A 12,704-nucleotide genomic window follows, 5' to 3' on the forward strand; every position below is an offset into this window, starting at 1 on the left:
GTGTAACTTGCAACTGGTAATTCGAGCGTTAACGCTTCAATGGAGTGGTTGCATGGACAATACCAACATATGGACAGTAAGAATACTAAAAGACAGAAGAAAAATATTAATGCGATCACTGTGTATTCCTGATGGTTTGGTTACACGAGGGAAATGTTCCACTGCTAAAAAAAGTATAGCGCTGCGATTCTCAAAAATCAGTTGTTACCAGCTGCTCGCATTTTCATTTGTTGACGAAAAAGTGTCTTTTGTCCTCAATTTTGTGGATAGAAAAGAACTGCAGTCTGTATTTTTCATCATGACAATGCAAAACAGTTAAGCTTAGCTCTTCAGTATAACGAACTAGTAATTCTGGTGTTAACGCTTCAATGGAGCAACTTGACACAAAACGAGTACATTTTTGCAAGTTGTTAGCATTATCCTTTTCAATTCAACCGCCTGCCCGATTTTCTTTACAAAATGTACAACACTTTGCTTCAACAAAGCTGTGCACGGAACAGAAGTCGAATATGATGTAAATGTGCAGTTTACACTTGCTGCTGTCAGTCGAATCGTGTTAAATAAGTCATGTTTATTGTGTCAGCTGATTGGTCTATACTTTGGCTGAAAGCAGTTCTTTGGCGTACTTCTCAACATTGCAGATAGAGCACTTTGACCTCCATTAAATAATCGCTGATATAACAGTAAAAAATCTCGTAGAGTCTCATGAAAACAGAAATGGCATTGGCACGCTTGTCTTCATATGTTCGTATTGCTCTTCAATTGCAATATCTTGATCCTATATCTTTGAAAACATTGTTTTATATACTGACCTGTGTAGAGGGAATCAATTTGAACGGGTGAAAAAAAGACTACACATTTCAGAAAAACCCGGTAGCATCGTCAAGTAGTAAGAATGGTAAGTGAGGAGAAGTATCACTCTACGCTTTAGGTTCGAGCAAAAGTCTAATTTGCTTGATTTCAATAACAAAGTAAGCGATATATTTTAAGATTGTTTTTCTCTAAACTTATTTAGGGCCAGCTGTCTTGCGAAAAGTGATCATCAGAAAATTATAGAGCCGGCATTTTTGTCGTAAATCTGATAAGCCGTGACTTTTATAAATCTATGAATTGAGAAGGTTGTTTGTATCAAGCTCTGCCATTAATTTAAGACACTTAGTCACACATTGTTGAATCGCCAAGGTTAGACGTTCTCCTTAAAACTTCAACACAATGTGATCACTCAGTTTAACAGGTTGCTGTTGAAGGTCAAAGTAACCATCGACTATTCATAGCGAACGGCTAAAAAACTTAAATTGTAAAAACATATTGGTGTAGACAAAAATGCATGACAGATTTATGTCGTCAAACAAAGTTTCCATGCATTCCAAATATTTTGGCGCCGAAATAAGTCGAACTAAAGTCTATTCATTTTCGGTATCAGGCTCTTACATGATTTAAGACACTGGTTGACACACTGTTGAATGGCTAAGCTTTAGAAAGTTCTCCTTCAAGCTTCAATACAATGTGATCACTCAGTTTTACAGGTGGCTGACGAAGATTAAAAGTCACCATAGACAATTCACAGCAAATGATTAAGATACCTAATTGTAAAGAAAGAAACAAATGAACAAAATAGCATGAATGATTTATTTCCTAATTAAAACATTCCAATGCGTTCCAAACCTATTTTGAGCAAAATTATGTCGCACATGCGTCTATTCATAAACAATGATACTCACAATCTAGTCTACTGTTCAACAATATTGGCGCCGTTGGTATTTATTTGTTGATGTAGCCATGGTTAATTACTTTGAAATATCAATTTCTGACTTTTTTCTTTATCAAAACGTCGCTTTTCGTAATTTGTATTGTGAAAATAAGCAATTCTTTGAAATGCACTCAATGTAATTCAATCTCAATATTCAGCAAAAAGGAACAAAGTAAAGACTAGGAATGTATGAGAGGATTTGTAAGGCTACTAATATTGCTTATGAATATTTGTTTGATAAAAGTAAAGACATATTCATCAGCATTAAATGAATTGTCGTTTTGTTTTTAGCTTTTTTGCAAAGTTGATTTAAACTCTTGTATGTTCAAGGGATATGATGACGGATGCCAGTCAATGTGGAGCTGTGATCGCAAAGAAAACAAAACAACAGAGCACTATATGAAGGGACAGAGACACCTTACCTGAATTTAACCGATGAAACAATTAAGGTGAAGTACTACGAATTACGTCAAAATTAAGTTGTGGTGTCATTTTCTTGAAACTTTGCACAAATATTCTTGGAAGTGTGCATGTGCAAAAATGAAATAAAAAATGGGGGTCACCACGCTCGTTTCCATGGAAACGGACGTTAAAATGGCGTCGTTAGAAATAAATAAAAATGATATAATTCATTTAAACTAAAGAAAGCAATTATAAAACGCTTAGCAAATGAGTTAATTTTAATAAATACCAAGACTTAAGATCCATATCTATCGAATGCATAGTTTTCATGATGTTTGGGAAACTATTTTAACATAAGTATCGATTACAAAATTACAATATCAAAATTATATCACTACATAATTTTCGAACTTTGTTCCTGTCGCTTTGAATGGTGTCATTTTGACCAAACTTGGCTAATGAACTCCTGACATAATACCATTTAGTTTACACTTTTAATAAAAGGGTGTCACCATGCTACTTTTTACAATATCTCCAGGTGAATGGGTAATTTGCGCCATATAAATGGGAGAGAAATGTTAATTTTTCGCTCATATTGAATAAAAACCAGCTTCCTAGGGGGTCAAAATATGGCAAGGTTATAGGTCACATGTATTTCTAAGACACTGGGTCAAAAAATTAGGTAAAAGCGCAATTTCAACAATGACAGGTGATGTTAAATACATGCGCTACAAAATAACCCATTTGCGGCAGGCTGGAGTTAAATCTGCGCAGAAACGTTCTAAGCGTGTGCGCGTCCGAATTCGTCGCCCTTTACCTTAAGCAGGTGCAAGAAATCAACGATAAATGTTGCAGTTAAACTTATTAACAATTTTTTAGCCTACACTTTTCACAAAAATAAATTTTATTCACAGCAATATTAAATCTATGCCACCTTTATTCGTAACCAAAATAGTGGCTCTTTTGCGTATTCCGAGCTTCTCGATGACTGACAATTATCTCAGGAAAGTTGTACCTGACAATTTATATTTGTTTTTTTCAAATCATAGACTAGCAAGCTATTGATAACTTCAATTAAATTTGTTCATTATCGAATACCGTGTCACAAAAGATGGTTACTTACTTGAAAAATATTTTTGGTAAGGGTGTGCGCGTTTGTTTTTTTTTATGAAATTTGCTACATAAAATAGACCAAACTGCAAGGTTGAGAAGATGAAGAGTGGTGTCCTAATTTGTATCCGGTAGCTAAGCAGACACGCTACCGTTTGAGGGGACAAAGTTCTTCACCATGACACGCCCTACCAAGCTGCACTGTTTGAAAGACTGATTCTATATCATTTGTATCCAATCAAGCAGTGGTGGCATGGACAATACCAAAAATGTGGACATTAAGAATACTTAAAGACAGGAAAAAATATTAATGCGATCACTGTGTATTCCTGATGGTTTGGTTACACGAGGGAAATGTTCCACTGCTAAAAAAAGTATAGCCCTGCGATTCTCAAAAATCAGTTGTTACCACCTGCTCGCATTTTTATGTCTTGACGAAAAAGTGTCTTTTGTCCTCAATTTTGTGGAATAGAAAAGAACTGCAGTCTGTATTTTTCATCATGACAATGCAAAACAGTAAAGCCTAGCTCTTCAGTATAACGAACAACTAGTAATTCTAGTGTTAACGCTTCAATGGAGCAGCTTGACACAAAACGAGTACATTTTCGCAAGTTGTTAGCATTATCCTTTTCAATTCAGCCGCCTGCCCGATTTTCTTTACAAAATGTACAACACTTTGCTTCAACAAAGCTGTGCACGAACAGAACTCGAATATGATGTTAATGTGCAGTTTACACTTGCTGTTGTCAGTCGATTCGTATTTAACATGTCATGTTTATTGTGTCAGTTGATTGTACTATACTTTGGCTGAAAGCAGTTACTTTGTTGTACTTCTCAACATTACAGATAGAGCGCTCCGACCTTCATTAGATAATCGCTGATATAACAGTAAAAAAATCTCGTATGGGCTCATGAAAACAGAAATGGCATTGGCACGCTTGTGTTCATATGGTCGTATTGCTCTTCAATTGCAATATCTTTATTCTATATCTTTGAAAACATTGTTTTATATACTGACCTGTGTAGAGTGGAATCAATTTGAACGGGTGAAAAAAGACTGCACATTTCAGAAAACCCCCGGTAGCATCGTCAAGTAGTAAGAATGGTAAGTGAGGAGAATTATCACTCTACGCTTTAGGTTCGAGCAAAAGTCTAATTTGCTTGATTTCAATAACAAAATAAGCGATATACTTTAAGATTGTTTTTCTCTAAACTTATTTAGGGCCAGTTGTCTTGCGAAAAGTGAACATCAGAAAATTATAGAGCCGGCATTTTTGCCGTAAATCTGATAAGCCGTGACTTTTATAAATCAATGAATTGAGAAGGTTGTTTGTATCAAGCTCTGCCATTAATTTAAGACACTTAGTCACACATTGTTGAATCGCCAAGTTAGACGTTCTCCTTAAAACGTCAACACAATGTGATCACTCAGTTTAACAGGTTGCTGTTGAAGGTCAAAAGTAACCATCGACTATTCATAGCGAACGGCTAAAAGACTTAAATTGTAAAAACACTGTGGTGTAGACAAAATTGCATGACAGATTTATGTCGTCAAACAAAGTTTCCATGCATTCCAAATATTTTGGCGCCGAAATAAGTCGAACTTATGTCTATTCATTTCGGTATCAGGCTCTAACATGATTTTAAGACACTTGTTGACACACTGTTCAATGGCTAAGCTTTAGAAAGTTCTCCTTCAAGCTTCAATACAATGTGATCACTCAGTTTTACAGTTGCTGACGAAGATTAAAAGACATCATAGACAATTCACAGCAAATGATTAAGAGACCTAATTGTAAAGAAAACAGAAGTGAACATAGCATGAAAGATTTATTTCCTAATTAAAACATTCCAATGCATTCCAAACCTATTTTGAGCAAAATTATGTCGCACATGCGTCTATTCATAAACAATGATACTCACAATCTAGTCTACTGTTCGACAGTGACGCCGTTGGTTTTATTTGTTGATGTAGCCATGGTTAATTACTTTGAAATATCAATTTCTGACTTTTTTCTTGATCAAACTTCGCTTTTCGTAATTTGTGTTGTTAAAATAAGCAATTCTTTGAAATGTAATCAATGTTATTCAATCTCAATATTCAGCAAAAAGGAACAAAGTAAAGACTAGGAATGTATGAGAGGATTTGTAATGCTACTAATATTGCTTGTCAATATTTGTTTGACTGCATTACTAAATAAAATCAGCATTAAATGAATTGTCGTTTTGTTTTTAGCTTTTTTGCAAAGTTGATTTAAACTCTTGTATGTTCAAGGGATATGATGACGGATGCCAGTCAATGTGGAGCTGTGATCGCAAAGAAAACAAAACAACAGAGCACTATATGAAGGACAGAGACACCTTACCTGAATTTAACCGATAAAACAATTAAGCAGGTGCGAGAAATCAACGATAAATGTTGCAGTTAAACTTATCAACAATTTTTTAGCCTACACTTTTCACAAAAATAAATTTATTCACAGCAATGTGGAATCTATGCCACCTTGATTCGTAACGAAAAGAGTGGCTCTTTTGCGTATTCCGAGCTTCTCGATGGCTTGCAATTATCTCAGCAAAGTTGAACCTGACAATTTATATTTGTGTTTTTTTCAAATCATAGACTAGCAACCTAACGTTTAACTTCAATTAAATTTGTTCATTATCGAATACCGTGTCACAAAAGATAGTTACTTACTTGAAAAATATTTTTGGTAAGGGTATGCACGTTGTTTCTTAATGAAATTTGTTACATAAAATAGACCAAACTAAAACGTTGAGAAGATGAAAGAGTAGTGTCCTAATTTGTATTTGGTAGCTAAGCAGATACGCTACGTTTCAGGGGAAGAAGTCCTTCACCATGACACGCCCTACCAAGCTGCACTGTTTGACAGACTGATTCAATATCATTTGTATCCAATCAAGCAGTGGTGGCATGGACAATACCAAAATATGGTCAGTAAGAATACTAAAAGAAAGGAGAAAAATATTAATACGATCACTGTGTATTCCTGATGGTTCGGTAACAGGAGGGAAATGTTCCACTGCTAAAAACTATAAAGCTGCAGTTCTCAAAAAGCAGCTGTTACCAGCTGCTCGCATTTTAATTTGTTGACGAAAAAGTGTCTTTTGTCCTCAATTTTGTTGAAAGAAAAGAACTGCAGTCTGTACTTTTCATCATTACAATGCAAAACGGTAAAGCCTAGCTCTTCAGTGTAACTTGCAACTAGTAATTCGAGCGTTAACGCTTCAATGGAGTGGTTGCATGGACAATACCAACATATGGACAGTAAGAATACTAAAAGACAGAAGAAAAATATTAATGCGATCACTGTGTATTCCTGATGGTTTGGTTACACGAGGGAAATGTTCCACTGCTAAAAAAAGTATAGCGCTGCGATTCTCAAAAATCAGTTGTTACCAGCTGCTCGCATTTTCATTTGTTGACGAAAAAGTGTCTTTTGTCCTCAATTTTGTGGATAGAAAAGAACTGCAGTCTGTATTTTTCATCATGACAATGCAAAACAGTTAAGCCTAGCTCTTCAGTATAACGAACTAGTAATTCTAGTGTTAACGCTTCAATGGAGCAACTTGACACAAAACGAGTACATTTTTGCAAGTTGTTAGCATTATCCTTTTCAATTCAGCCGCCTGCCCGATTTTCTTTACAAAATGTACAACACTTTGCTTCAACAAAGCTGTGCACGGAACAGAAGTCGAATATGATGTAAATGTGCAGTTTACACTTGCTGCTGTCAGTCGAATCGTGTTAAATAAGTCATGTTTATTGTGTCAGTTGATTGGTCTATACTTTGGCTGAAAGCAGTTCTTTGGCGTACTTCTCAACATTGCAGATAGAGCACTTTGACCTCCATTAAATAATCGCTGATATAACAGTACAAAAATCTCGTAGAGTCTCATGAAACAGAAATGGCATTGGCACGCTTGTCTTCATATCGTCCTATTGCTCTTCAATTGCAATATCTTTATCCTATATCTTTGAAAACATTGTTTTATATACTGACCTGTGTAAAGGGAATCAATTTGAACGGGTGAAAAAAGACTGTACATTTCAGAAAACCCCCGCTAGCATCGTCAGGTAGTAAGAATGGTGAGTGAGGAGAAGTATCACTCTACGCTTAAGGTTGCAGGAAAAGTCTAATTTGCTTGATTTCAATAACAGAGTAAGCGATATATTTTAAGATTGTTTTTCTCTAAACTTATTTAGGGCCAGCTGTCTTGCGAAAAGTGATCATCAGAAAATTATAGAGCCGGTATTTTTGTCGTAAATCTGATAAGCCGTGACTTTTATAAATCTATGAATTGAGAAGGTTGTTTGTATCAAGCTCTGCCATTAATTTAAGACACTTAGTCACACATTGTTGAATCGCCAAGGTTAGACGTTCTCCTTAAAACTTCAACACAATGTGATCACTCAGTTTAACAGGTTGCTGTTGAAGGTCAAAAGTAACCATCGACTATTCATAGCGAACGGCTAAAAAACTTAAATTGTAAAAACATAGTGGTGTAGAGAAAATGCATGACATATTTATGTCGTCAAACAAAGTTTCCATGCATTCCAAATATTTTGGCGCCGAAATAAGTCGAACTAAAGTCTATTCATTTGCGGTATCAGGCTCTTACATGATTTAAGACACTTGTTGACACACTGTTGAATGGCTAAACTTTAGAAAGTTCTCCTTCAAGCTTCAATACAATGTGATCACTCAGTTTTACAGGTGGCTGACGAAGATTAAAAGTCACCATAGACAATTCACAGCAAATGATTAAGATACCTAATTGTAAAGAAAGAAACAAATGAACAAAATAGCATGAATGATTTATTTCCTAATTAAAACATTCCAATGCGTTCCAAACCTATTTTGAGCAAAATTATGTCGCACATGCGTCTATTCATAAACAATGATACTCACAATCTAGTCTACTGTTCGACACTGACGCCGTTGGTTTTTATTTGTTGATGTAGCCATGGTTCATTACTTTGAAATATCAATTTCTGACTTTTTTCTTGATCAAAACTTCGCTTTTCGTAATTGTATTGTTAAAATAAGGAATTGTTTGAAATGCAATCAATGTAATTCAATCTCAATATTCAGCAAAAAGGAACAAAGTAAACACTAGGAATGTATGAGAGGATTTGTAGGGCTACTAATATTGCTTGTGAATATTTGTTTGACTACATTACTAAATAAAAGTAAAGACGTATTCATCAGCATTAAATGAATTGTCGTTTTGTTTTTAGCTTTTTTGCAAAGTTGATTTAAACTCTTGTATGTTCAAGGGATATGATGACGGATGTGGAGCTGTGATCGCAAAGAAAACAAAACAGCAGAGCACTATATGAAGGACAGTGACACCTTACCTGAATTAACCGATAAAACAATTAAGCAGGTGCAAAAAATCAACGATAAATGTTGCAGTTAAACTTATTAACAATTTTTTAGCCTACACTTTTCACAAAAATAAATTTTATTCACAGCAATATTGAATCTATGCCACCTTTATTCGTAACCAAAATATTGGCTCTTTTGCGTATTCCGAGCTTCTCGATGACTGACAATTATCTCAGGAAAGTTGAACCTGAAAATTTATATTGTTTTTTTCAAATCATAGACTAGCAAGCTATTGATAACTTCAATTAAATTTGTTCATTATCAAATACCGTGTCACAAAAGATGGTTACTTACTTGAGAAACATTTTTGGTAAGGGTGTGCGCGTTTGTTTTTTTTTTATGAAATTTGCTACATAAAATAGACCAAACTGCAAGGTTGAGAAGATGAAAGAGTGGTGTCCTAATTTGTATCCGGTAGCTAAGCAGACACGCTACCGTTTGAGGGGACAAAGTTCTTCACCATGACACGCCCTACCAAGCTGCACTGTTTGAAAGACTGATTCTATATCATTTGTATCCAATCAAGCAGTGGTGGCATGGACAATACCAAAAATGTGGACATTAAGAATACTTAAAGACAGGAAAAAATATTAATGCGATCACTGTGTATTCCTGATGGTTTGGTTACACGAGGGAAATGTTCCACTGCAAAAAAATATAGCGCTGCGATTCTCAAAAATCAGTTGTTACCACCTGCTCGCATTTTTATGTCTTGACGAAAAAGTGTCTTTTGTCCTCAATTTTGTGGATAGAAAAGAACTGCAGTCTGTTTTTTCATCATGACAATGCAAAACAGTAAAGCTAGCTCTTCAGTATAACGAACAACTAGTAATTCTAGTGTTAACGCTTCAATGGAGCAGCTTGACACAAAACGAGTACATTTTCGCAAGTTGTTAGCATTATCCTTTTCAATTCAGCCGCCCATGCCGGAAAATGCCGAGAGAGTTTGACCGGTTAAGAAGGGCTTGACTACGCAGTTTCAAGGGCTTGACTACGCAGTTTCTGCGTAGTGAAGCTTCATTACGTATTCATGGTGACCCCTGGCCAGCTGTCAATAACTTTGGGGGCTTTTGTCTTTTGGCCTGCTTTGCATATGCGTCGTTGGACACGACCTGCCAATCACCCAGGTAGTCAATTAAACTATTAATTGACTGTTTACCGACCCAATTAACACTATCCAGCAGTATCAGTCATATTTTAATCGCGTGGCACGGGTGGGCACAACGTAGGAACGCGTGTATTTCTGTGTGTACGTTTCACTTGTGGTGGTGTTTGTACCATCGTGTGTCCTTGTTTCACCTACAGCATTACCTTCAAGGTGACAGGCTTACTATTAATGTTCAGTATCATTGCACCGAGTTCTGCCCGGTGAAAACCACCTGTTTTGCCTACTAATTACTGCCCGTCGCTGCCCGTCCTGAATGTAGCCTATCTATAGCTACAGTAATCACATAAATCATTTATCAGTTTTGATATATACTCCTAAATTGTAAGTTTGATCAAAATCGAGACCACATTCAAGGGCTATGCAGACTGTCCATGTAAGCACACACAGTGACAAGAAGGCGGCAAACCTACTCACCAAGCACATCGAATCGGCGAAAAGAAGCATAAAAAGCTAGGCTTATCGCCAAAACAAACGCGCCAAGCGCTAACAAAAACCCATACCAAGCGGCCCTTTTCAGGGCCACAAAATACTCCAAAAAGGGAACTACCAAAAAATACGATAAGATGACATAGAACACACAAACACTTAAAAGAAATAACAAAATCGTACACATAACAAACAACTGAAACACAAAATTAAATACAAAATAAACAATCACAGTAACGTAACAGAAAACATGGCCGTGGAAATAAATCAGCTATTTCCAAAGAAAAGCCGACAACAACATGAAATTCAACAACAACCTATCATCGCTCAAACTATGAAACTCCGAAAAATAGTACTAGGCAAAAGCCTTAAAATTCATTCGGACACCAACAAAACCAAACAGAATAAAACCACCTCAGGATTTCAACAAATAAAGACGTATAATGTGACTACGCTACATCGTGAGACACAAACAATCGCAACAACACCAATTCAAAGAAAAGTCAAATTGGACTCCACGAACAACAAAAAAACAAAAACTTGAAAGCTATCTGAAGCTGCTAAACTCGCACTTCTAGAGATACCCTTTCAAACAAGGAAACAAAACATGTCGCGTGCCAAAAGAATCGCGATAAACCAGCTTGCAAACATTGGACAAATTTTGGGAAAATAACCCTTCGACAAGGGTCGGTTTTTCGTTATTGTCAACACAAACGATTACGTACTCGAATGCGAAAGGCAATTACGTAACACTCAGTATTATACACAACAAGCCAGAACAAACAGTAAACAAAGTAAATGAACTATTAATTAAAATGTACGAGAACAAGCACATCAACCAGGATACTTGTAAGTATCTTGATCCAATAACATAAAATCCGTACCCCGCAGTGGTACTTATTGCCTAAAAATTCACAAACCTCCGCAAAAATCTAAAAGACACACCAGTCAAAACAAAATTTACCGAAGTAAAGAAATATAGAACAAACAACCGAACCACCAAACGGACTCACAACGTGACCAAAATTAATATACTTGCCTCGCTAATCGGAAAGCAAGACCACTAAAATGCATTAAAATAAATTTTCACAAACACAAACTAAGGAAAGAATCTACACTGCGACTGATGAGAAACCACACTCGGGTTTCGAAACGCAAGCGTCAAAGGGCGACTCTATCAACTTTTGTAACAACATAGGTCCGGCTACGTCTCGCCAGAAGCTTTCCCCACACAAACAAAACATTACCGCACACACTAATCCAAACTTCTCTACAAATATCCAAAGCGAAACAAACATTTCATTAACACAAACAATCGGATAAGAATGTAGGAACACATTTTCGAAACGAATCAAACACAAACTCGACACAAAAACATTTAGGATAGTTAGGTGGGGAGCCAGTTTCACATTTTTTACATCTCGCTATACTGTCTATGATTCTAAAAATAAAGTCATCTGCCACTTTTCTGTATACGCGGTTTGGCAAAACTCATCTCTTCAATCGAAAGTCGGGCGATTTCATGGTTCTTTGGGGCACTTAAGTGTACGTCGAGCTTAAGGAATGTAGTTACATTCGCGATGTTTTATTCGAAAATTATTTATTCCTTCAAGGGCAAATGCACATAATTTATGCTGTTGGAAATACTGGCCGCTCATAAACAAGACAATAAACTCAATATATGTGCATTTTTACTTATATTGTCAAAGTACCACCGACACCCACAAAAAACCAAATGGTTCAGTCCAGGTATTTGCAACTCTGCCATCCGACTGGTCAACAGGAAATCAAACATAGGTGTCTTTTGGCACGCGTATACGCCAGTCACCTAGGCGACGGTAATCTGCACCACTTATCACCATCGGGAAGGTACTCCTCCCCATATACCACTGGTGATCCCACCCTCAAGGCACTGCGTCATTCGACCAAGCATTGTTATTGTAATTCCTGCATAAAATTAACAGCGAGGTCAACCGGTCAACTCTCTCGGCATTTTCTCTCATGTGCCCGATTTTCTTTACAAAATGTACAACACTTTGCTTCAACAAAGCTGTGCACGTAACAGAACTCGAATATGATGTTAATGTGCAGTTTACACTTGCTGTTGTCAGTCGATTCGTATTTAACATGTCATGTTTATTGTGTCAGTTGATTGTACTATACTTTGGCTGAAAGCAGTTACTTTGTTGTACTTCTCAACATTACAGATAGAGCGCTCCGACCTTCATTAGATAATCGCTGATATAACAGTAAAAAATCTCGTATGGCTCATGAAACAGAAATGGCATTGGCACGCTTGTGTTCATATGGTCGTATTGCTCTTCAATTGCAATATCTTTATTCTATATCTTTGAAAACATTGTTTTATATACTGACCTGTGTAGATGGAATCAATTTGAACGGGTGAAAAAAGACTGCACATTCAGAAAACCCCCGG

The 12,704-nt window shown here is 36.4% G+C and overlaps 1 long non-coding RNA gene across 1 annotated transcript in view; it reads left to right on the forward strand.

The window, feature by feature from the left end:
* The window catches only part of LOC139144771 (uncharacterized), an 83,205-nt gene that overhangs the window by 38,480 nt on the left and 32,021 nt on the right, over positions 1–12,704 (forward strand). The gene's annotated exons all lie outside the window — the stretch shown is intronic.

This window comes from Ptychodera flava, chromosome 1 (assembly GCF_041260155.1).
Source record: "Ptychodera flava strain L36383 chromosome 1, AS_Pfla_20210202, whole genome shotgun sequence".
Taxonomy (NCBI): domain Eukaryota; kingdom Metazoa; phylum Hemichordata; class Enteropneusta; family Ptychoderidae; genus Ptychodera; species Ptychodera flava.